Source organism: Pinus tabuliformis, chromosome 3_2 (assembly GCF_031772625.1).
Source record: "Pinus tabuliformis cultivar Carrire ecotype Pingquan chromosome 3_2, CPIR1, whole genome shotgun sequence".
In the NCBI taxonomy this organism is placed as follows: Eukaryota; Viridiplantae; Streptophyta; class Pinopsida; order Pinales; family Pinaceae; genus Pinus; species Pinus tabuliformis.
This window is the reverse complement of record NC_142302.1, coordinates 704,461,464-704,489,246: the sequence shown is the minus strand read 5'-3', so window position 1 is coordinate 704,489,246 and position 27,783 is coordinate 704,461,464. Positions and strand designations below refer to the sequence as shown.

The window sequence follows — 27,783 nt, the reverse complement described above, 5'->3', positions numbered from 1 at the left end:
TTGAGAACAATGGGTGGTTTAAAATCTATGTGAAAATTCTAAAACTCTGTCAGATCGAGATCAACAAACAGGGATCATCTTATTTCTACACCTTTCAAATATCGAATTCAAACCCCGTGAAAAACACCCTGATAAAATATTCTCGATTATTCCCACTCGTTCAGAATAATAGTTTTAACATGCAGAGACAGGAAGGTTGATCAACATATTCATTCGATGACAAAGATCCATTGTCATTGTGAACATCCTCAGTAAAATAAAGATCGTGACATGTTTGAAACTTGTACCAGAACACAAACCCTCAACCAGTATCAAATAACATAGGAGATATCGTTACAGAGAAACTCAACACATTGTTACATTGAAGGCCAAATGGTGTCAAAAGAAAGCGTGTAAGTGTTAGAATATTAGATTGGGCTCTGGTAATGTATAAGCGTGGGTTTGTCTGGAATTATTGCAGAAGGATTGGATTTCTAGCTTATAGTTACTTAATATATCTAAAGGTAGCCTGGAGTAGCATGCAGAGAGTGCTCGAGACTTCTGAAACAGATGAGCCAATTGGAAGAAGAAGAAGATGCCTTCTTCCTCAAGGCTCATTCATCGCAGCATCAACATCATCCCCAACATTTCCTCTTTAGCTAATAACAATGCCGCCATCCATTTTGGACATCTTCAATACCGGGCAAAGCTAAACTTACTCTGTAACGAGAGAAAACTGAAGGAGGCAATGCATATTCTTCATGAAATGGACAGCTATGGTACCCCAGTTGATTCGGATACCTATGCTTCGCTTTTGCAGGTATGTACCCTGATGAATTCCCTGGAAGATGGGAGAATTGTTCATGCCCACTTGCTTAGAAGTAGATTTAAATCGAATTCTTTTGTGGGGAATAAGCTTGTTGACATGTATGTTAAGTGCGGTAGTTTGAAGGATCCACGTCAACTGTTTGACAAGATGCCTGAACAAAATGTTCTGTTCTGGAATGCAATAATGAGAGAATATATCAATCACGGGCATTTTCAAGATACTGTTAGTGTGTTTTATCAAATGAAAGAGGTGGGAGCTGTGCCTGATAATTTCACATTCCCCCTTGTGCTGAAAGCTTGTGCAGGAATAGAAGATTTAGAGCAAGGCAGGGACATTCATGAAGATGTGATTAGGTGTGGGTTTGAATCTGATCTCTTTGTAGGCAATGCCCTCATAGCTATGTATGCGAGATGTGGAAGTTTAGAGGATGCGTGGCAAGTGTTTGACAGAATTTCTCAAAGAGACACTGTCTCGTGGAATACCATGATTGCGGCGTTTGCACAAAATGGGCATGGTGATGATGCCTTGAAAATGTTTAAGCAAATGCAATTGGAATGTGTGAAACCGGACACAGTCACCTTTGTGAGTGTTCTTCCCGCGTGTGCTCTCTCTATAGCGCTGCATCGGGGCAGGGAAGTGCATGGGTACATAATCAAAAATGGGTTTGAGTGGGACATATTTGTAGGTAATGCCATTATAGACATGTATGCCAAGTGTGGCGAAATAAATGATGCAATGCATTTGTTTGACGGAATGCCTGTAAAAGATGTCGTCTCATGGAATGCTATCATAGCAGGCTATGTTCAAAATGGCAATTGCGATGATGCAGAGAAACTTTTTAGACACATGCAATTGGAAAAAGTAAAGCTGAATGTTGTCACGTGGAGTGCGATGATTGCAGGGTACGCTCAAAATGGGCATGGTGGTAAGGCTTTGGAACTCTTTCGTCAAATGCAACTGGTGGCTGTAGAACCGAATGCTGTTACCGTTGGTAGTCTTCTTTCAGCTTGTGCTATTTTAGAAGCTTTGGAACAGGGAAAAGAACTTCACAACTACATTATCAGACGTGGATTAGACTCTAATGTACTACTTGGTAGTGCTGTCATAGATCTGTATGCAAAATGCAAACAGATAGAAGTTGCACGTCGAGTATTTGATGGCATGTCTGAGAAAAATGTGGTTTCATGGACCGTGATGATTGGAGGATATGTTCAGAATGGACTTGCAAGCCAAGCTTTAGAAATTTGCAGTCAAATGCAATGTTTAGGCTTGAAACCCACTGCAGTTACCATTGCATCTGTTCTACCAGCATGTGCCCGTTTAGCAGCCTTCCGGCAGGGTAAAGAAATCCATACCTACGCACTCAGAAATGGATTTGAATCTGTAGTGTTTGTTGCAAATTCTCTTATAGATGTGTATGCTAAATGTGGGAATATAGACTTGGCACGCCAAGTGTTTCACAATATATCTGAGAAAAATGTTGTCTCATGGACGGCAATGATTGCAGGCTATGGCATGCATGGATTTGGGGAGGATGCCCTTTTAGTTTTTAATCAGATGCAACAAACAGGCATGAAACCCGATGATGTCATCTTCATCGCTGTTTTGTCTGCATGCAGTCATTCAGGTCTCGTAGATGAAGGTTGGAGATACTTTGACTGTATGACTCGAGATTATTTAATCACACCTAGAGTGGAGCATTATGCATGCATGGCTGACCTTCTTGGTCGCGCTGGGCTCTTGGATGAGGCGTATGAGTTTATTAAGAATATGCCATTAGTGCCTAGTGCGGATGTATGGGGAGCCTTACTTAGTGCTTGCAGAATCCATGGCAACGTAGAGATAGGAGAACATGCGGCAGAATACCTTTTTAATTTAGAGCCTGAAAATGCTGGGTCTTATGTCCTACTTTCAAACATGTATGCTGAGGCTGGAAGGTGGGATAATGTAGCAAAGGTGAGAACATGGATGAAAGAAAAGGGGCTGAAAAAGAAACCTGGGTGCAGCTGGATTGAGCTCAAGAACAAGGTTCACACATTCTTTGTTGGAGACAGATCACATCCAGAAATGGAAAGAATCTATGCAATGTTGGAGAGTTTGTCTGTGCAGATGAAGGAGGCTGGGTATGTACCTGACACAAGCTTTGTACTGCATGATGTCGTGGATGAAGAAAAAGAATATGTCCTTCCTGTCCAGTGAGAAACTTGCCACTGCTACTGGTCTTATCAAATATTCTGGAATACCTATCCAGATTCTTGAGAATGATCAGGTAAATGATGAACCTTGATAGTGCCACCAAATTAATAGCTGAGGTTGTATAGCAAAAAATTCTTGTGAGTGACACAAACAGTTTTCTGTTCTCGTGGTGAATATTTTGATGCTAGTTGAAAGTTTAATATTTTATAATAATGGGTATACTTACGTCGTTTTCCTTTCTCAACACAAGTGCTATATTTTATTTTTTACAGCATATGTTTGGACTCTGGAAACATATTGTAAGATTTGATGCTTCTCTTATCATAAAATTTTTGCACGTATTGGCATATTGATGGAATGACTTATTATGTGTGGTATTACTCTATGCTGAATGAGCAACAAAGAATTATGGATGGCGATAACATTGTCATAGGATAGGTAGGACTATTTTATGGGAAAATTCTATAATTTAAGGCAGCCTTTTAATGCCAGAAACCTTGCTTGTATCTACTATCATCTAGTTTCTTTCTTACTACAAGTGATCACTTAATTGAATTGCAGGATTGGAGGCATCATGCTCACTTAACACTTACCTATCCCTGAACGCTTGATCCTGGAGGATTTGAATGTGAGTAGCCTCATTCTTTCTATTGCTATGGCTAGTGACTAGCCAGATCTTCTGCTTTATATTTAAATTAATGTTGCTGCAAATATACCGAATAGCAATGAATGTAATGGTTTGCAGATTTCTGTGTTGTGGTATTTGAGGTTCTGAATTCGGATATTTCACAATCTTCATTTTTACGTTGTTGACGTTTCGAGTCTAGAACAAGACTCATCATCAAGACTGACTAACAAAGAAGAGAAACGAGAGCTATAAATATGATCAGGTGAGTTGTAGAGTTGGGAAGCCGACCAGTTCAAGATTGATTTTTATTTTAATTCTTTATTATTATATTGTTATTAATAAATTATTTAATTTTATAAATTTTCCTATAATTCTTACTTTGTTATAATAATGCTTTAATGGAATTATTGTTAACCTATTTTTATTAATATATCTATGATGGTTATAATATACTTAATAAATTAGTTCAAGATGTTATTAATTATAATCCTACCTATATGTTTATTGTAATAAGATTAGATTCTCTAATTTTTATTTTTAATTATATTCTAATTAAATTACATTAGTTAGCAATGAATGTATTGGCAAAATGCAAGGGGATAATAATTCTTTGCTATCTCTGCATCTCGTTAATATCTGAATATTATGAAGGGAAGACTTTATACTCTTCACAAACTTCGATTTTTGTCAAACATAAGTTGAGGAAGGTTGGAGCATAAGACAGACATATAAAATTCTGCTCTATTTATTGACATTGAACTTTGTCATATGCTCTTACAATTGCGTTAGTTGTTTAATGTCACATTTCAATTTCATTCATCATTAATTTGCCTGTGTTAACTGCTTCCACTTCACTGACTCTTTTATGACCTAAAATTATTCATTCCTGTTAATGTTATAAATAAAAATATATATAAAGTAATAACAAATAAAAATATATATAAAGTAATACAAGTAATGTAAATCAATACTAATAATAAATATTGATTAATTAGTAATTAGTTAATGAAAAGGTATGTCCCTAAGGACATAATCGTTGGTGAAGAGGTACCTCCCTAGGGTATATAAACAGACTCTCATCCTCATTTGTAATCATCTCATATCAATTCTTTAATATAATATTCAATTTACAATTACTTGTCTTACAATGGATGTTGTTGTCTTCGAAGTATTTTGAAGATTATTACTGTGTATACCAACTTTGTTTGTTACATTGGTATCAGAGCTGTTCTATCATCTGGTTGGTCGACTGCTGCACAAGAGCCTCGTTCTCTGATCTAGGTCTTCGACCGTCGAAAATCGTCAACTTTGTTGTCGTTGAAGCGTTTCACTACAAGCTTTTGGAGGTTCTCCATTTTTTGCTATCAGGCACTTGGCCATTTTAATAAATAAATAAATAAAAGAGAGAAAAATTTTAAAAATTTCAAAAGGAAAAAAACAGAAAAGAAAAAAAAGAGTTTATGAAAAAAAACAAAGGTTAAAAAGAAAATTAAAAAATAAAATAAAATCAATATATATGTAGATATGTGAAAAAAAGAAAAAGACTATATCTATATATCTATATATATATAAAATTAAAAAGAAAGCAAATAATTAAAAAAAGGGAGAAAAAAGGAAGGCAAGTCGGCGTACTTGTTTCGTCCTACAGCCGTACATAGCCGCAACCTTCGACCAGACACCACCACCATTTGCAGACACCTTTGACTGTCATTTTCCTGTCGTAGGACTTCAATCAACCTCCATTGTTGTGCCTATTCCATTGTTGTGTTCAATTCCCCGGCACTATGCAATCTCATTCTCATCAACCGCTGCATCTGCCGCCGACAGACTGCCCCATCACCATAGCGACAGTTGCCAATTGGCCACCTTTGGGTCCTTTGGAAAATCGCTTCACAAAGACGATTTCGTTCCACTACTGTGCCATTTCTCATCCGGCCCGTCTGCCATTCAAACAAACCCCTGCGATTAACACTCGTCCACTGTGCCATACAGTGCACTGTTGTTGTGGGAGCTAATTCATCGTGGGTTATTTCCTAACCAATTTGAATAACCACATAATTTATAGAAGCATGCCCTTTCTGATAAAAGTCCATGTGATAAGTCGATCTTGTGTCATGAAAAGGGTTATCATTGATTTTTGGAGGATAACATTTTTTTTTCCTTACAGTCGTCGCAGTCATTTAACTTGATATGTACATATTCAATTCAACCGTACAACTACATAGCAATCAGTGGAAGGATTGTGACGGTTCTGCTCCATGTTAATTCTATTAATTCAAAGTTAGCATACTAAAAATCACAAAGTCAATATATTAAAATATATATAAAGGAGATCATCAAATAAAAGGGGAAAAGGGTATTTAGCCAAAAGAAAACAAAAATACAGTGAGGAAAAAGGTTGACATATAGTATAACATATAAAAAAGGGAAAAAAAATATTTAAGTTTTGAAGGTTTAATATTAAAAAAAATTGAGGATATTTTATTGGGTGAAGAACTTTTCATTAGAATACAAAGGAACACAAAAGGAAAAGGGGTTTAAGTTTCATGTATATTTAGAAGTATATACTCTAAAAGTATTTAACATAAAAAAAAGATTTTGTAAAGCTATAAAAAAAAGATGTTTTTGTAAAGATATTAAGGATTACTAAGGGAGACATTGTGAAGTTATCTATAAAATCAAAGGAAATAATTATTGTATTTCTAAGGTCATAAGGGATATTGTTGAAAGTGTAAAGGAGGAATATTTTTAAAACCCTAAAGCTCATCCCGAAAAAGAAAAATGGAGATCAGTAATGAAAGGTTTTAGGAAACCTTTAGTAAATGTGTTAGTATGCTATTTAAAATCAAAGTATCATTCACATGAAGAGATATTATAATCTTTATTAGTCCCACTGAAGATAGTAATTATGTTAGTCCTAAATGTGCTAACCAATTAGTGATTTCTGAATCGAATATAATTGAACGAATTTCTGTTGACACAAGTGACAAACAATATGACATAAACAATCTACAACTAAGTATTGGGGATTATACTTTTATCTCGCAATTCAACGTGAAAACCTTATTTTTTGATGATAGCGACATTGTTTTGGGCTCACCCTGGATGGAAATTCTAGGGTCTTGTATCCTAAATACAAAAAAGAAGTTTTTGGCATTTCCCCACAAAAAGAAAAAAATAACGCTACAAGACGTTACTTTGAAACCAGATTTAGTGATGCCAGAAGACATACAAGAAATCTCAAAAGTAAATTTTCAAGAAAGTAAAAAAAGGATACAAAATATGTAAAGGAAGTTGACAAAATCACCACTGCCAAAAATAAAGAAGTTACTCGCCTTAAGGACCACAACGAGAAATTATTGACTCAAATTACAAAACTTAAGGATGATAAGAAATCATTGAAAAACAAATTAGAAGAACTTATCATGAAAGAAGTGTCAAAGTCTTCGATCCAAGTGTAAGAAAGAGGAACAAATACCGATCCAGTCAATACCACAACTCAAGAAGATGAGAAACCAATAGAAGTTAAAACATATTCAGTTGTTACAGTCCAAACAATGGGAATTCCAAGAGATGATTCAATAGACAACTCAACAACCACAATACCTGAAGTAAATAAGGAAACTGCCAGTGTTAAAATTGGCAACTAGGGCCAAATTCCACCTTAGGACAACTCATATGATGGAGATGAATATTGCATTGGATTCCTGTTAATTTTAGATAACAATGGTATGTTCTATGCTTAAGAGCAATTTACTTCAATTTTCTTATTAGCCCAATATCAATTTCCAGATTAGCAATCACATTAACATGACAGTAAATGTAGATAGAACATAAATAAAAACAGTGGAAGACAAGCCAAGACAAGAGGAGACAAGATGTGGCGCATGCTAAAGACAAACTCCAATGTGGGGAAACCCTTTGATCAATTCTTCTTAATATTCTTCAAAAGTTCAACAAATAGAGTACAATATGCAAAATTCACTTGCCCAATCAAAGTCAAATCTGTCCAGTCAAACAACAGCCACAGGAAGCCCTAACTAGAAAGTAAACGTTGGTCAACAGTGCATAATATCTCTTCCAAAACAACTCGGTCAACTCGGCCTCCAACAGTGATTTGAATCAACCCAAAACAGTCCTGAAAAACTCAGTCAAAATTGGTCAATGCAGAGTCAAACTTGCGATCAACCCTTCCTGCAGTCAATGTTGGTCAAACAACTCGAATTGCCTCGATTTTTGTGCCCAGAAATGTGGCCTACCCAAACAGAAATATCCTCAAGAAAAACGCAGTCAAATCAAGTCAACAATTGCCCGGTCAACGTTGGTCAAACCCTCTTGCAATTCGGTCAACGCCCAAACAAAAAATTACAGTCTTCTTCTTCGCATGTGTGGAGAGAGAGGCTGCCCAGAAAGTGTATGAACCAATTAGATGAGAGAGAGATGTGTGAGAAGATGAGTGAGCAAATGAGGAAGAGGCTCCTTCTATTTATATGCAACGTTGAGGATGAATAGACATGTCTTTTGGGCTTGTGAGCCTACATTAGTTTGTTGGCCGACCTTGACAATTTGTCCATAAACGAAATAAATTCATAATTCCAGTTGTACATGTCAGAATGAGATGATCTTTAGATCAATCCTACACCTCTCGGAGAGAGGAATCCAATAAAAATATCAGTTGCATCATATGAACTGTCCAAGGTGGAGTTTGGCCCTCGTTGATAAATTTAACAATTCTTCTTTTCGAGAGGTCTAATTTTGATATAAGAATCATCTCATTCTGACAAGCAAAAATGGAATTTTGAATTTATTCTCTCTTAGGCACAAATTGTCTAGGTCGGCTTTAGTCAAATGTAGGCTCATGAAGCCCAATAGACGAGTCAACTCACCCTCAACGAAGTGTATAAATAAGAGTGACTTCTTTCTCATTTGGACATCACTCATCTCATCACATATCTCTCTCTCTCCTCTCTTGATTGGTTCTTACATCTTGGAGGCAACCTTCTCTTCTTCGCACATGTGGCAGGAGGCCGAATTCTTTTAGGGCAAAACAAGTCAAATTTCATGAAAACAGACCAACGTTGACCAACGCTTATTTGACCTCCGTTGACTTCGATCTTGAGGGCAAAAGTTTGTTTTTTGGAGGCCCCATTTATTGGCACAGATAATGAGGTGATTGGGATAGTTTGACTAGGGTTGACTTTAGCGTTGACTTCAACATTTCACTGTAGATTTTATAGCATTGTTTGACTGGGTTTGACCTGTTTTGGGCTGACTTTGACTCTCTTGGAAGGCCGAATTGGACTGCTGTTGACGGAGATGCTTGGAGGACATTTTGGTGCTGCTTTGACCAACATTGACTTTTTGGTTAGGGCTACAATTGACTATTGATTTTGACAAGATTTTTTTGGGCAAGTAAACTTGATATTTGTACTCTCTTGCTCTGCTGAACTATTGAATAATAATAAGAAGATTTGATCAAAGGGTTTTCCCCACATTAGGGCTTTTTCCTGGCATCCGCCAAATCTTATGTCCTCTTGTCTTGGCTTGTCTTTTGCACATGTTTTTATGTTCTATCTATATTTACTATCAATGTGTTTAAGTTAATGTGATTGCTACTAGAAATAATTGGAAATTATCATTGGGCTGATAAGGAACATTCAAGTAAATTGTGCTAAAGCATAAAACATACCATTGTTATCTAAAATTAACATGGTATTAGAGCTTAGGTGAAGACAAAGCCCAGGAAAGAGTGAATAAAAGCAATCACTAAGGGAAGTTGTTGGACAAGGACTTGGAACTAGTTCCAATGACGACTACGTCTCACTTCAAATCTGAGGACAAGCTTAAGGACAAATCCGACTATCATGCATGGAAGATGTCTCTAGATTTGACATTGGAAGAAAATGATGCCATGGACTATGTCAAAGGAAGAGTAGTGGAGTCTCTTTCAAATGCATCCGCAACTGCACAAACAAAGTACAAGAAAGGTGAGGTTAAAGCTAAGAAAATTATTGTTGATTCTATTCACAAGCCTTTGGCTGCCTATATTTCTGATTTGGAAACATCTAAGGAGATGTATGACACGCTGGTTGGGATGTTCAAAGTAAATAATGCAAATCAAGTTCTCTTTCTCAAGAAAAAGTTGAAAGGCATCAAGATGGATAGAGGAGAATCCATCCAATCCTACTTCATGAGGATTACCTGTTGAAGTTTCTAAGTCTACCAGCTAGAAACCCTACATGCACTTTACTGATTTATTCCTACCTACTTGTTCCGTTACTTGACAAGTTATTTACAATGTAAATACTGAAAATAAACACTAGTGCATGCTCAACATATTACAGATCAACAATTGAAGGAAACAGAAACAATCACACCAAATGACATCGTTATTTTTAGACCAATGTCCCCGGAAAAACCCAATGCGGGAAAACTGGTGCAACTATCTGAGGGTTTTCTTATTAAGCAATTTCAGAGTACAATCTGGGTGCCAAATCCGACTTACCCAACTGAAAATTTCCTTGGTAGTAGTACCTCTCAGTTTGAGGCAAATATCCCGGTTGAAACCCCAGATAAACCTTCTGGTAGCTTCTTAGCTCTAATCTGCCTCAGAAACCCCAGCGTCTGCCTTACTGGACGGCGTCAACCTCTCTTTGCCTAGTGCTGGCCCTGCGTCACCCTGAATGGGCTTGCGTCAGCCTTAGGAGTCCCTGCATTAGCCTTCCGGCCCTCTGCATCAGCAACATTGGCCTCTTTAAAGCACTGTGTAGCTCCCGGCTGCCTCTGCGTGAGCCCTGGCTGTTACTGCGTCACTTTCTTTGGCTCCTATGCTGCTTTCCCGACACTATCTCTGTGTCTCTGTCTCTCTGTACTCAATGCCCCTCAGCTGCAACTCCAATCACTGATTCTATCTCTCTTAGCAAACCCCGCTCTAGAGAATATAATGTTTGACCATCTGGTGTGTTCTCCAAGTGACCCTCAAGCCTCCTCTTATACTTTTTTCGTTGACATATCAACGACCAAGATTAAGTCCCTAATCAATGACTAAGATTAGATCTAGCTTGATCCATGTATTTTGGACCATTCTAACACAATTTCATGTTAATTCACATTAATATTTTAATTTCCCTAAGTTTAGACTTAGGGACTCTATTAAAAATATTAATTATTTTAATATCTCCTGAACTGTTTAGAATATGCCCAAACCCTTTCTGGGTATTGGAGATCTCATGTGCCCCAACCTCTCCACCAAATTTCGTGGCTAGAGCACATCCGATGCTACCCCAAATCAACACTCCCTCTTAGCGAGTACTGTGCTCTAGCAATATGCCTCATTGAGTATTTACTTTGATCATCTGGCATTGGTCCCTATGCTGATGCTAGGCCTACTGCCCACCATCCTTTGCACTGTTGTATCCTGTACTGCTACCCATGGTTCTGCCACTGCCACTGCTGCATCTGTACGACAACTCCCTCTGCATCCGTGTTGCTGCTGGTCCTTTCTCCCAACACTGCATCTGTACTACAACTCCTCTCATCATGCTACATCGCATTGCCCACTACTGCACTACAACTCAGTTACTGAGAAGTAAGTAATTGATCTCTCAAAATTGACCTCTTTGTTGGGCTAGAGACCCTCCTGATGCTCAAGCTCCCTCTGCCGCTGACAAGTGCTCCCTCTCTGATCTCTGCGCTGCAGCGACAACTCCTTGCATCTCGCACCATTGCACACCTCTATGTGCCATCTTGCATTGGTGTAACACTGCTGTGCCTCTCGCACTACTGCAACCTGCTAGCCTCGCATTGTCTCGGGACTTTTGCACTGTAGCTCTCTCTGCTGCTCCATCCACATCCATCTCTACCCACATCAGCCAATCTTGCTACTCCTCTTCGGGGCTCCCATAACAAGGTCTAATCCAAGAGGTTGGGTACCTCAAGGATCCTGCCCCCCATTGCCTGTAGTCCGCTTGACTACAACTCGATGTCTCTTCACTTCCGCTCAAGTGGTGCGTGTGCACTCATGGCACAGTGATTGTCTATCTCCACTTCCTTCTCTGCCCTTGCTGGCACTGCCTTAGTCTCGGAAGACTCCCTTACTCTTCTTCCTTGGATACTGGGTCGCATAATGACCCATCTCCCCATAGTGGAAGCACTTGATCTTGGAGAGATCCTTCTTCTTCCGCTTTTTTTGCTTTCCCTCAGATGCTAGGGCAACATCTTCCTCCTCTTTGACTTTGATCCCCTTACTACTGCTTCCTGCCTTTGACTGCCGTCTGATCTCTTCTTGGTGAAGAGCTACCCACATCTCATCCCAAGGTGGAAGTGTCCCTCTACCCAGTATACTCTGGACAAATACCTCCTAGTCTTCAGAGACTGCATTCAGGGCTGTCTTCACCAACAATTCCTGATCCGACATGGCTTCTATACCAGTCAACTGATCTCGGATCTCATTCAGTCCTCCGAGGAAGGTGTCAATCGGTTCTCCCTTCTTCATCTGATATGACCTCAGCTGATTTTCTAGTAACATCCTTCTCTGCATAGAAGTATGTTGGTACAATTTCTTTAGGGCCTCCCACATCTCATATATCGTTTCCTTCTCGGCAATGTGTGGTACTACATGGTCCTTGACCCCATTAAGGATGATGCTCTTGGCCCTCACCATTGCCTCCTCGTACTTGTTGTTCTCAGCTGGGTCGACTGGGATAGCTATCGTCTTCAAGGCGAAGTGCTTGACACGATTTCTGTCAAGTACGGATAAGATTCTGGCCTTCCAGATTGCGAAGTTTGACGCTCCGTCCAGTCTGTCCTGGTCTCTTACTCCGTGTAGTGCCATGATGCTCTTCTACTTCCCTCCTGGAAGTTCTCAATCTGACTCCCTCTTAGTCTCGATTTCCCTCCTGGAAATCCTTCTACTGATGTCGAGATGCCCCCTACTCTGATTGTCTGTGCAACCGCACCACTGATCTGAATTTCTCGGCTAGAAACCCTCGGTAGCAACTCCCTCCTCTTGGCCTTGCCCTGTCAGGTACTATTCTGACTATAGTACCTCACCAGCTCCACTCTGCAACGTTCCCACAGCCTTCTAAACCCCAACAACCTGAAGGTGAGAGCTCCTAGGCTCTGCGCAATCCTGACACCAGCAACCCAACCTCCTCAGCCAATTGCGCCAGCCCTCCTAGCTTTTGCATGGCTCTGCGTGAGGCTCCCTTTGCCTCCCTTAACCTCTGCGCTGCCTCTTCCTGGCTCACCCTTGATGACATAGGCACTGCATCACCCTTCCCTTGTTGCTGCTCTGCTAGAAACAACTTCTGTCACTTGGGATAACTATTTTCTGCTGCTATTGCTCCGCTCGGCTGATGTCCTCAGTTCTCCTGTGATCTGCAACCACACTCTGATACCATGTTAAAGTTTCTAAGTCTACTATGCACTTTACTGATTTATTCCTACCTACTTGTTCCGTTACTTAACAAGTTATTTACAATGTAAATACTGAAAATAAGCACTAGTGCATGCTCAACATATTACAGATCAACAACTGAAGGAAACAGAAACAATCACACCAAATGACACCGTTATTTTTGGACCAATGTCCTCGGAAAAACCTAATGCGGGAAAACCGGTGCAACTATTTGAGGGTTTTCTTATTAAGCAATTTCAAAGTACAATCTGGGTGCCAAATCTGGCTTACCCAACAAAGAATTTTCTTAGCAGTAGTACCTTTCAGTCTGAGGCAAATGTCTTGGCTGAAACCCCAGATAAACCTTCTGGTAGCTCCTCAAATCCAATCTGCCTCAGAAACCCCAACGTTTGCCTTACTGGACTGCGTCAGCCTCTCTCTGCCCAGTCCTGGCCCTGCATCACCCTGAATGGGCTTGCGTCAACCTCAAGAGGCCTTGCGTCAGCCTTTTGGCCCTCTGCGTCAGCAACGCTAACCTCTCTGAAGCACTGCGCAGCTCATGGCTGCCATTGCGTGGCCTTGCGTGAGCTCTGGTTACTATTGCGTCACTCTCTCTGGCTCCTGTGCTGCTTTCCTGACACTATCTCTGCCTCCCTGTCTCTCTGTACTCAATGCCCCTTAGCTGCAACGCCAATCACTGATTCTATCTCTCTTAGCAAATCCCGGTCTAGAGAATAGAATGACTGATCATTTGGTGTGTTCTCCAAGTGACTCTTAAGCCTTCTCTTATACTTTTCTTGTTGACATGTCAACGACCGAGATTAAGTCCCTAATCAACGACTAAGATTAGATTTGGCTTGGTCCATGTCTTTGGGACAATTTTAACACAATTTCATATTAATTCACATTAATATTTTAATTTCCCTAAGTTTAGACTTAGGGACTCCATTAAAAATATTAATTATTTTAATATCTCCTGAACTGTTTAGAATTTGCTCAAACCCTTTCTAGGTATTGGAAATCTCATGTGCCCCAACCTCTCCACCAAATTTTGTGGCTAGAGCACATCCGATGCTACCCCAAATCAACATTACCGGGATCAATAATGATCTCCTATCTATTGGAGAAGTCATTGGTGATAGGGAGCTTACTCTTATTGCTCTTGGAGGCCTTACAAGAGAATGGAATGTTTTCAACACTACTATCCTCAACAATGACAAGATTCCGAGATTTGATGAATTATTGGCTAGATGCACTCAAGAAGAAATAAGGATGATGGAAAAAGACAAGCCCTCCAATGGAAACAACCCTACCACCTTCTCTGCTCATTCTAAAAGGAAGAATAATGCTGGTTCAAGAAAACAAGGTCAAGGGTTCAAGCCGAGATTCAAAGAAGGAAGAAAAGGAAGATGATTCAATTGTAACAGGTTTGGCCACTTCGCTAGAGAATGTCCTCACAAGAAGGATACTCCAAGAGATGATGACAACAATAACAACAACTTCAAGGGCAATGGCAATCAAAAGAACAACATGTTCAATAACAAAGGAAAGAGGAATGCTCCCACTGCTCGAAATGGAAATGGTCGTCCTCCCAAGAAGTCGAGAAACTCCAGGTATGAAGAAGTTAATGTTGTAAAGCAAAAATAATTTTATCTTATTTCTGCCCTCACCACTGCCTCTCCTTCGGATACATTGGATCATTGGTTGATTGCTACTGGTGCCTCAAAACACTTCACTGGGTACAAAGAAGCTCTCTCTAGCTTGATTGAAAAGAAGACAAATATGGAGATTATACTTGGGGATAATGCCTCTTATCCTGTGAAAGGAATTGGAACTATTACTCTTCACTTAAATCAAGGTCAAACTCTTCATTTACAAGAAGTGCTATATGTACCTGATCTGAAAAAGAACTTGGTTTCTATTTCTGTGATGGAAGATAAAGGTTTTAAGGTGACATTCATTGATGGGAAGGTTCGTGTTTGGAAAAGGAACCCAAGAGATGCATTCCCTCTTGGATTCAGGGTTGAAGGTCTCTATCAAGTTGGAGGAAGTTCGTTCGGAGCAATGACTTGTGATACTTCTCATCAATCCAAATTATGGCACTGGAGATTTGCTTACCTTCATTTCAAAGCCTTATTTGATGTAAGGAAGATGGTCACATGTATGCCCGAATTCAACTTAGATCATGAAGGTGTTTGTCAAGGTTTTGAAGCTGGAAAACATACAAGGGGACCATTCCTCTCAAGTGAAACTCAAATCACTGATATTCTTCAATTGGTCTATTCTGATCTATCAAGTATGTTGCCCGTGACATCTTTGGGTGGATATTTGTACTATGCTATTTTTGTGGATGACTTCTCTCGCAAAACATGGATCTATTTCTTAAAGAAGAAGGACAAAGTGTTCAAATGGTTTTGCTCTTTCAAAGCCTTGGTCAAGAATCAAACAGGGAAGAAGATCAAAATATTGAGGACCGATAATGGGACCGAATATGAGTCAAATGAATTCAAAGACTATTGTAGAGAAACTGGCATTAAGAGGGAGACCACTACTGCATATACTCCTGAACAAAATGGTGTTGCTGAAAGGAAGAATTGTACTATCATAGAAGCCACCCGTGCCATGCTTCATGACCAAGGTCTATCGAAGTTCTTATGGGGAGAAGTTGCCAACACTGCTGTGTATGTTCAAAACAGATGCCCGCATCAAGCTTTGGACTTCAAGACACCCGAAGAAGTTTTCACCGGTAAGAAACTTGATGTTTCTCATTTTAGAATTTTTGGTTGTCTCGTATATTTTCATGTGCCGAAAGAGAAGGAAACAAACTAGATGCATCTGGGAAGAAATGAACGTTTGTGGGCTACAGTGAAACTTCAAAGGCATATAGAATCTATGTGCTTGGTCAAAGGGAAGTGGAATTAAGTCATGATGTCACTTTCGATGAAGATTCTGCTCTTAGGAAAGTCTGAGATCTTCCTATCCCTAGGAAGGACAATGATGATGCTGATGCAGAAAAGCAGGATGAACCTCCGTCTGATGAACTGATGCCCGATGTTGAAGGTCCGATGGATCCCATTGATCCACCTCCTAGTGAGCCCTCTACTTCAAGAAAAAGACCTTTGTGGCTCAAAGATACTCTTGAAGATGCTAAGAAACATATTGCACTGAGGGGGACATTTTGTGAAAGCAAGAAGCCGAATAAGTACCAAGGGTACTTAGCTTCCATGAGTACCATTGTACAATCTAAGCCTTGTACATTCGAAGATGCCGTGAAACAACAAGTTTGGAAGGATGCAATGAACAAGGAGTATGAGTCGATCATGAAGAATGATGTCTGGGATGTGGTTCCTAGACCCAAGGACAAGTTTGTGGTCACTTCAAAATGGCTCTACAAGATCAAACATGGAGCTAATGGGAGTGCTGAAAAGTTCAAGGCCAGATTTGTTGCTTGAGGCTTCTCTCAAAAGGAAGGAGTAGACTACGATGAGATATTTGCATCAGTTGACCAATATACCACCATCCGTTCGATCATAGCCCTTGCCGCTTCACAAAGATTGAGCTTACACTAGATGGATGTCAAAATTGCCTTCTTGCATGGCTCGTTTAAAGAGGAAGTCTATGTGGAACAACCTGAGGGGTTTGAAGTTCAAGATTGTGAGACACATGTATGCAGGTTGAAGAAAGCCCTCTATGGGTTGAAGCAAGTCCCTAGGGCTTGGTATGAGAGGATTGATAACTATCTTATGAAGATGGGATTTACAAGGAGCAATGCTGACCCGAACCTATACTTCAAGGTTGAAAAGGACAGACCTCTCATTCTGGTCCTTTATGTGGATGATCTCTTTCTGACAGGTGATGGCCCTCTCATTCATCAATGCAAGAGGGAGTTGGCTTCCGAATTCGAGATTAAGGACCTAAGACTGATGCATTACTTCCTAGGGATGGAGGTTTGGCAAAAGCTAGGTGAGATTTTCCTTTCTCAAGGAAAATACATCGTGAAGCTATTTGAGAGATGTGGGATGGTGGACTGCAAGTCCGCGACCACTCCAATGGAACTCAAATTTAAGAAGCTATGTGGAAGTGCTACTAGGCCCGGATTAGCAAATCCTTCTGATTATCGTCAACTTGTGGGGGCCCTGATGTTCTTGGTCAACTCTCGTCTTGACATATGCTTCGCTGTGAACATGTTGAGTCAATTTATGGTCGAGCCTCATCACATTCATTGGATTGCTGCCAAGAATCTCTTGAGATATCTTCGGGGCACAATCCACTATGGACTGAGATACACTGCCGAGAACTTGAGGCTGCATGGATATTCAGATGTTGACTGGGTTGGCAGTGTGGTGGATCGTAAGAGCACGTTTGGGTGTTGCTTCTCTTTGGGGTCTGCTTCAATATCTTGGATGAGCAGGAAGCAAAAATCGGTTGCTTTAAGCACCGCCGAGGCCAAATACATTGCTGCAAGTATGGCCTGTTGTGAAGTAGTTTGGTTGAGGAAGCTCTTTAGTGAGCTATTTGAGCATGTGCTAGATACCACCGCGATCTTTTGCGACAACTAGAGTGGGATTCGACTCTCAGAGAATCTCGTGTTCCACAACTGCTCCAAGCACATTGATATCAGGTACCACTTTATCTGGGATATGGTACAATGGGGAGCAATAAGGCTCCAACACATCAGGACGGATGAGTAGGTCGCAAACATTCTCACGAAGCCTTTGGGGAAGGTCAAATTCTTAACCTTCCGAGAGAGACTTGGAGTCGTGGAACGACCCTCCTATGAGGGTCCCGTATGAGTTGGACACTGAGCTCTGGGAGCTCCTAGGGGCTTGGGGTACTTCTTGGAGCTATGAGCGACCATAGGGTGAGTGGTTCACCTTCCCCTAATGGTGCGCTAGTTACAGGGTGAGTGGTTCACCTTCCCCTGTGATACCCCATTATGGTTGACATATGTGTAGGGTGAGTGGTTCACCTTCCCTTACCCAGACACATGCATGTAGGGTGAGTGGTTCACCTTCCCCTACGATTGACATATGCATAGGATGAGTATTTCACCTTCTCCTATGGCATATGAGCATGATGAGTGGTTCACCTTCTCCTGCTGATGCCCCAACACACATACTACCCATGGAGTCCGGGACTCATGGGAAGTACCTCTCATCTGGCCAATGAGTTGGGAAAATATGGTTAGGGACCATAGCACTACCGATGGATGCATTGTGTACTGCTGTACTCCCTATGACTAGGATGCATGGTGTTCAACAACTTGATCTAGGATCAAGGACTAACTTTTGTCAGTGGAGAGTGGTATGATCTTATGACTCACTCTCGATCACTTCTTCTTCATTATTACTTCATGGTTCAACAGAGCAGGGCAGTGATGATAGGGATGGTACAAGATGACATGATGACAGATGGATTGGCAGGTGGAATTCTCCCTAGTTGAGAGGGAGTGTTAAAATTGGCAACTAGGGCCAAATTCCACCTTAGGACAACTCATATGATGGAGATGATTATTGCATTGGATTCCTCTTTTCGAGAGGTCCAATTTTGATATAAAGATCATCTCATTCTGACAAAGTAGAAATGGAATTTTGAATTTATTCTCTCCCAGGCACAAATTGTCAAGGTTGGCTTTAGTCAAATGCAAGCTCATGAAGCCCAATAGATGTGTCTCCTCACCCTCAACGAAGTGTATAAATAAGAGTGACCTCTCTCGACATCACTCATCTCATCACATATCTCTCTCTCCCCTCCCTTGATTGGTTCGTATAGCTTGGAGGCAACCTTCTCTTCTTCGCACGTGTGGCAGGAGGCCGAATTCTTCTAGGGCAGAACAAGTTGAATTTCAGGAAAACATAGCGCCATTGACCAGGGCTTATTTGACCTCCGTTGACTTCGATCTTGAGGGCATAATTTCGATTTTTGGAGGCCACATTTATTGGCATAGAAATCAAGGTGATTGAGACAGTTTTACCAGGGTTGACTTTAACGTTGACTTCAACATTTGACCGCAGAAATTAAAGCAGTGTTTGACTGGGTTTGAACGAACTATTTTGGGCTGACTTTGACTCTCTTGGAAGGCCAAATTGGACTGTTGTTGACCGAGCTACTTGGAGGACATTTTGGTGTTGCTTTGACCAACATTGACTTTTTGGTTAGGGCTGCAGTTGATTGTTGTTGACTGCTGATTTTGACAGGACTGTTTTGGGCAAGTAAACTTGATATTTGTACTCTCTCTCTCTGCTGAACTATTGAATAATAATAAGAAGATTTGATCAAAGGGTTTTCCCCACATTGGGGTTTTTCCCTGGCATCTGCCAAATCTTGTGTCCTCTTGTCTTGGCTTGTCTTTTGCACATGTTTTTATGTTCTATCTGCATTTACTATCAATGTGTTTAAGTTAATGTGATTGTTATTAGAAATAATTGGAAATTGTCATTGGGCTGATAAGGAACATTGAAGTAAATTGTGCTAAAGCATAGAACATACGATTGTTATCTAAAATTAATAGCCACACACATTAAAAGGGAACTGAAGCACAAAAATTGACAGCCATGATAAAATATTTTATTAATAATTGAATATATGATGATTACATTTTGTGAGAGGCCTTGGCTATATACCGCCTTAGGTGCCTCTTGGTGAATGGGCATGATCTTTGATCATACCCTTTGCCTAATAATCTATAACTAACTAATTTTTACATAACATTGCCTTCCTCTCAAAAGAATGCTTTGTCCTCAAAGCATACATAACGACGGATGTTGCTGAAGAAAGGCTTCAGTCTCCCATGAAGCTTCTTCTTTTGGATGTCATTCCACTTTATCAAGTATTCCTTGATTGTACGAGATCGAAGCTTCCTTTCTCTAGTAGATAAGATACCTTCTGCTTCTAGAATGACCCTTCCTTCATCATCTAGAGATGGAAGTGTTGTTTGCGCTGATTGATGGTCGCCCAATGCCCTTTTAAGGCAGGGGACATGGAAGACGTTGTGAATACGACTTTTCTCTGGAAAGCTTAAACTATATGTAACTTGGCTTATCTTTTTATTGATCTGATATGGTCCATAGAACTTCGGTGCCAATTTATTTTTTCCTTTTTGTTTCAAGGACAATTGTTTGTATGGCTGGAGCTTGACAAATACCCATTCTCCGATTTCAAATTCTCTTTCGGTTCTATTTCGGTCTGCTTGTTGCTTCATACGGTTCCTTGCATTATTCAAGTTTTCTTTTAGGGTTTGGACAATTTTTTGGGTCTCTTCTAGTTGGTTTTTAACAGCAGGTAGATTTGTCTGGATGGTAGCTAGATCCTTCCATTTTGGGGGTTCATATCCATACAAAGCTTGGAATGGCATCATTTTTGCTGACGTGTGATAAGTAGAATTATACCACCACTCAGCGAGATGCAACCATTGAGCCCACTTATTTTGTTTTTCTGTAGCGTAGCAACGTAGGTAGGCCTCCAAACATTTATTGACAACCTCTGTTTGTCCATCTGTTTGAGGGTGATAAGCGGAACTCATATTTAGGTAGGTTCCTATGTGGTTGAACAATTCCTTCCAGAAATTACCCTTGAATTTGGCATCTCTATCACTCACAATGACTTTTGGAAAACTGTGTAATTTATATATATTTTTGCAAAATATTTCAGCGATTTGTTTAGCTGAATTTGATTTCTTTATTGCCATAAAGTGAGCATATTTGGTGAGTCTGTTGACCACTACGAAAATCTTGTCCTTGCCTTCAGATACGGGTAATCCCTCAATAAAGTCCATCAATATTTCTTCCCATTTCTGATTCGGAATGTTTAAGGGGTGAAGTAATCCAGGTGTCATAATATTTTCACTTTTATTTCTTTGACATGTGTCGCACTCTGCTACATACTTTTGAATAGTGCGACTCATCCCTTTCCAAAAGAATGATTGATGTGCCTTGTAGTAAGTCTTAAAGAATCCTACATGTTCGGCTGACGGTGAATCATGTGACTCTTTGAGTATCTTGGATTTAAACTTAGAATTTGCATTCAGATAGATTCTTCCTTGATACCATAGAATATCATTCTTCCATTCAAATTTTGAGTTGTTTGGAAGGTTATTGATTATCGCAGTTATTTCTGGATCCTTGGCATATTCACTTTGAATTTCATCAAGCCATTCAGGCACAACAACCGAGACAAGTAGTGTTGGTTCTTTGTCTTTCCTAGACAGGGCATCTGCTACTACATTGTCTTTTCCCCTTTTATGTAGTATTTCCATGTCAAAGGCGGCAATTTTTTCAATCCATTTTTGTTGTTCTTCGGAAAGTGTTTTTTGTTGAAGGAGGTGCTGGAGACTGTTATGGTCTGTTCGAATGGAGAACTTACTTCCCAAAAGATATTGTCTCCACTTAGCCAGTGCGTGCATAATAGCGAGCATTTCCTTGTTGTATGTGGACTTGAGACGTTCTCTTTTATTGAGCTTCCTGCTTTCAAAAGCTATTGGATGCCCTTCTTGCATTAACACTGCACCTATACCGAATCTGGAAGCATCACACTCGATGATAAATGGTTTAGAGAAATCTGGAGTTGCCAATACCGGGGCACTAGACATAACTTCCTTTAATTCTTCAAAACACCTTCCTGCTTCCTCATCCCATTGAAATGAATTCTTCTTTAAAAGGTTTGTCAGAGGTGTCGTTATATGTGCATAGTTTTTAATAAATCTTCGGTAATATCCAGTCAATCCTAAGAACCCTCTTAGCTTGGATACATTAACCGGTTTGGTCCATTCCCTTATAGCTTTGATTTTATTAGGGTCCACTTTTACACCTTCCTGGGATATAATGTGTTTGAGGTATTCTACTTCTTTCTTTCCAAAGGTGCATTTGGATTTTTTGCGTAGAACTGATGCTCTTTTAGTAGTGTAAGAACTTTATCCATATGTTGTAAGTGCTCCTTCCAAGTTTTACTGTAAATTAAAATATCGTTAAAAAATACTAATACAAACTTCCTAAGATATGGACGAAATAATTCGTTCATAGTGGTTTGAAACGTTGCTGGTGCATTGGGTAAACCAAACAACATTACTTTAAATTCATAGTGACCTTCGTGTGTTCGGAATGCTGTTTTTGGTATGTCTTCCAACCTGATTCTGATTTGGTAATACCTTGACCTTAAGTCCAATTTTGAAAAGTATTTTGCGCCATGTAGCTCATCCAACATTTCGTTGATAAAGGGGATTGGGAATTTGTTTTTAATCGTTATTTTGTTTAATCCTCTATAATCAATGCATAGCTTGAATGAACCATCTTTCTTCCTTACCAATACCACTAGAGCAACATACAGACTTTTACTTTTCGAGATGATCCCACACTTTAAAAGGTATTGGATTATTCTCTCAATTTCTGTCTTTTGGTGATGTGGATATCGATACGGCTTGATGTTGATGGGGTCTGACCTTGTTTTGACTTCTATTGTATGCTCAATTTCTCTATTCGGAGGCATTTTCATAGGCAGCTCTTGAAATACCTTTTCATGCTTTTGAATTAGATCTTGTACCTCTGATGACTCTTCACTGCTTATATTTGCCAATAACATTTCTAATTGGTGACATTGTACTACGTAAGCAGGTGCTCCTCTTCGAATCATCTTCATCATCTGAGATGATGATACAATTTGATTCTTTGGTGCTTGGAATCCGTGTAATTTGTACCTCTGGCCTCCCCAGTTAAATCTTATGAACTGGCAGCGTAAGTACCTAGAGTTCGTAGCCATTGGATACCTAAGACCACATCTACTCCACCTAATGGTACTGTGAAGAACGAAGATTCTAAATTAAAGTCTTGAATCTGCAATTTGACCTTATGGTATTTCCCTACCTTTTCAATCTTCTTACTGTCAGCTACCATTATCTTCATGTTTGGTAAGGGAAATGAGAAAATGTTGAGTCTCTTTGCCGCAGTTGCATCTAAAAAATTGTGGGTCCAGAGTCTATGAGAACAACTACGTTGTTCTTCTTTATATGTCCTTTCAATTTTAGAGTCTGAGGTTGTGATATACCTGTCATAGCTGATAATGACACTTGCGGAATACTTCCGTCATCTAATTCTGGAGAGAATTCTGGGGCATCTTCTGTTTCTTCTATGTCAGAATCCTCACTGTTTGAGTCGTTAGTTGCTTCACAGTTATATAGGTTCTTTGATTCTTTTCCTTTAGCACACCTATGTTTAGGGTCCCACTTCTCGCCACAACGTTTGCATTTGCCTTCTTTTATCCTTTGTATTTCCACATTAGATTTTTCACCTTCACGACGATGTGGTGGAACATATCTTGTATTATTTGAATCCACAGACTGGGGCATTCTTTGTCTTGAATATACTTTTTCCGGTTTTGACCACATTATTTGTTCAAATTTCTTTTCAGCAGTTTTTGCTTTTCGTCTTGCTACTTCTATTGACGTAATGTCATGAAGGTCAAGTTCTACTTGTAGATGAGTTTTAAGTCTGGAGATGTATGATTGAATTAGACGAGATTCTGATAACCCAGGTACTCGTGTTACTAAGGTCTCCCATTCTCGAGTATACTCATCCACACTTCCTTTTTGTCATAATTTGATGAGTGTTGAAAAGAACTCTTCTTCCCTTACACCTTGGAATCTTTTAAAGAATGCATCTTTAAATTTTCTCCAACTGATGGCGATTGTCGTCTTCTTCCACCACATATATCAATTATATGCTGCTCCTTCCATTTTCATGCAAGCATGTCTAATCTTTTCGTCATCATTGTCGATGTCGTAAATCTCGAAGTATTCCTCTACTTTATTCAAACATGCAATGCTGCGTTTTTCGTTCCCATTGAATTTAGGCATCTCGACTTTTGCCTTTTGCTGATATGTTGCTAATGGTGGAACGAAAAGAGGGTGTTGATTGTTGAATGTATCCCAAAGTTGATTATTTGAAAAAGCTGCGTTACTATTTCCTTGATGGGGCGGGGCTGAATTTTTTGGAGATTCCGCTTTTTCGTGAGAATCTGCTGACTTTGTTGAATCTGATGAATTGTGCTCTTGATTATCTCCATCATTTTGGAATAGTTGTTCGGATGTAACCTTTGTCTTTCCACACAAGGTGTTCAACAATTCTAATGTTTGATTATGATTCATTTCGGATTGGATCAACTTCTGCCCAAGCTGTAATTCTATCCGATTTGTCGTATCCTGAAGCTTCTTGATATTGTCGGAATGCCCGGTAAATTTACTTTCGAGATCAACTAATTTTTTGTTGAAATCATCAGAGTGGCTAGTAATCCTATTCTCCAAGTCAATCATTTTTTTACTGAAATCGGCCATTGACATTGACAACTTTGAACGAGTTTGTGGGGGTGTATATTTGTCCGCCAACTTAAATAATATTTTATTTATTTATTATTGTTATTATTTTTTAATTAAATAATTAAATTAATTTAATTTAATTATATAACATATAGTTTTGCTTTTTTTAATATATAGTTTTAAACTATATAATATTTATATATAAATCAATTATATCGTATATACTATATGTTATGATATATATAGAGCTTTAATCTCCGTGGATAATTACGACTAATTACAAACCAATGAACCGTCGTAACTCAATGAACCGTTTGTGGTTGACTTTGTTTCGACTAAGTAAAAGACAAATGCGTTGGGGATTGCGGCAGGCAGTGAGACAGCGCGACGGTGTATGGATAGCAGATTGGATGCGTCGGAAAAAGAGTAGCGAGCAAGAGGTGTCACCACGCGGAGGAATGCACGATTGTCAGCCAGGAACAACGGAACAACGGAGGAATGAAACGACTGTAGGAATAGCGGAACGACGCAACAACGAAATGGTGACAGGGGTAGCTGACGAAGGGCGGAAGAAGCGGATGGGTCGATGGGCAGAAGGCGTGGTGAATGGGTGGATGAGGAGCGGAAACAACGGAACGATGCAAGGGAACAACGGAACAGGGTTGTGCAGCAAGGACGCGCTCCGAAGACCGATCTTGCTCCAATACCAGATGAAGCACAAAAATTAGCTATTGACAGCCATGCTAAAATATTTTATTAATAATTGAATATATGATGATTACATTTTGTGAGAGGCCCTGGCTATGTACCGCCTTAGGTGCCTCTTGGTGAATGGGCATGGTCTTTGATCATGCCCTTTGCCTAATAATCTATAACTAACTAATTTTTACATAACAGAAGGTCCAACTAGAAGAACTCCTTATCGACATCCAAATCATAGAAGGAGACAACTAAGTCAGTCTACATATATGAACCATTCAAAACAGAAACGGCAGATTTATGTTCCAAGGAATAATGAAGTATGCAGAATCCAATCCTATGAAAACGATTCATTACAAATTTCTAGTGATCGGAATATTCCACAAAAGATTTATCTAGGATGGTCAGATCCATTCTCAGTCCGACAATTTTGTTTATCACTCAGAGCATCATATCATCTAGTATCAACGAAGATGAAAGCACTAAGATGAGAAGATATTTGAAATGGGAAAAGAGACCAAGCCCTTTCGTCAATAAGCTTTGAGGACAAAGCTTTTTGAAGACGAAGACAATGTTATGAATATATATATATATATAAAATAATACAAATAATGTAAAACAATAATAATAATAAATAATGATTAATTAGTAACTAGTTAATGAAAAGTTATGTCCCTAAGGACATAACTGTTGATGGAGAAGTACCTGCCTAGGGTATATAACCAGGCCCTCACCCTCATTTGTAATCATTTCTTGTATGAGTCACTCTGTTTTTTCTTTTACATAACCAACGTGATATTTAACTTTCTTATAAAACCTCTCTCTGTGCTTTGCGATCAACAAGATACTCCTCTACGAAGACAAGAAAAACAGAATCCATGGCAAAAACACTGCATGATTTTGCCTATTCTCATCTAATAACAGTATAGAACAATCAACCTTAAGCTCAATTTTTTGTGTGCCAATCTCTAGGAAGAGGAATAAACAAAATCTTCTCTGAAATCAAACTGATTGGAAAGAAAGTTGGTAATCGTATGTATATGTGCTGAGCTTAAAGATTGATTAGGGTTGAGTAGATTTATTCAGCTATTGAAAGATTTCCAATAAGTATTCACAGGTATAAGATCTTATGGTATTTTTTTCATATATTTTATAAAAGTTTAACATGTTTGAAGCTGTGGCAGGCAGAATTTATCTGGTATTTCAACTAAAGTGGTCTCAACTGAGTCAAATAGATCAATTTTTTGGGGCGACTTCAGTACCAACCATAAAATCCTGATATAGCTAATTTCAACCCTATGATTTGAAGGATTGATTATGGTTGAGTAAATTCACTCAGATATTAAGCATTTACTAATAAGTATTTACAGGTCTAAGATCTTCTGGTATTTTTTTCGAATATTTCATAAGAGTTTAACGTGTTTGAAGTTCAGGCAGGCAGAATTTATCTGATATTTCAACTAAACTTGTCTCAACTGAATTTAAGGCTACTATAGTACCAATCATAAAATCTCAATATAGCAAATACCAACCCTATGAGTTAACTAAGGCAAAATTCTACCTGTATTCTCTGTCAGTACTCAAGAATCAAGATTTGTTCACACTTTTTAGGGAGCTGTATCTAATAAGTTGTTTCTTGTTCATAGTTCTTTCTTGTAACCATGCTAACATTCTTTGTTTTGAATGGAATTTATTACAGGGATGAGATAACTTTGTTGTTGCAGTCAACAATAACTGCCATACCAAAAACAGAAGCTTATTGTGCACTGCAAGATTCAGCAGGTTTACACTGCTCTAAGGTTGTTGCTGTCTGCAGCTGCCAATCTATTGTATTGGTATGTTCAATGATTGGCTATGAGTTTTCAAAGTATCGAAGGCCATCATTACCTGCAGTAGCCTTGATATCATAATTTCCATGGAACAGTTTATGAAACTCCATGAATGCTAGCAGTGATATTGCCATGTTTCCATGTAGGATGGTGCAAGATGACCATTGCTCCACATTGATCACGAGATGGCTGTACCAGAGGACTTAAGATGTTTGACATTAACAAAAGCTGAAAAAAGAAGAAGGTAATATTGTTAATTGCAAGAGTTGGAAACAATCTAGGCAAGGCAAGCCAACGCTCTTCCTGAACAGAGGAACAATCCACCAAGATCCAGCTTGTATTGTTGTCTTTGATATGGGATGGCATATCTGTCAAAGAACAGCCAAAATTTTAACGGGGGCGAAACTTCACAATGTTTTCTGAAGATCAGCCATGCCTTGAAGTGGGTGTTCTTGAGCTTAAATTATTCAGGTGCATTGCGTGGACCTTGTGATTTGGTATTTGCTTCCATATTAATAAAGATACCTGAAAAGGGGAAATGACAAAGGTTGCCATAACAGGGATGGTCTTTGAAACAAGCATTTCGTTTTCAGAATTCTAGAGATGGCAAGACTGTAGAACTCTCTCTCTCTCTCTCTCTCTCTCAGACACACACATGCACACACACTTCCAAGAATTAAAAATAATGAGCATAAGCAAGCAGATATAAGACAAATGCCATAGAATTCAATGCCCCAAAATTCTAAGGCTGTATATGAACATGGTATTAACCTGGACCATAGGACACTATACCAAATACAAGGCAGCAATATATGGAGTGCATAAATGGCCTTGTCAAGAGGCAAACTGTAATATTGTTGATCTGCAGAAAAGCAATGGAGGCATGAATGTGGGACAAGTAATTTAATTTGTATTTGGGCTTAA

At 39.3% G+C, this 27,783-nt stretch overlaps 1 pseudogene across 1 annotated transcript; it reads left to right on the top strand.

Annotated features, from left to right (window-relative positions):
* On the top strand, window positions 1-27,783 carry LOC149182585 (pentatricopeptide repeat-containing protein At5g16860-like; annotated as a pseudogene). Its single transcript, XR_016257145.1, has 3 exons — window positions 1-3,077; window positions 3,566-3,632; window positions 26,730-27,783. The product of XR_016257145.1 is annotated as a pentatricopeptide repeat-containing protein At5g16860-like (transcript).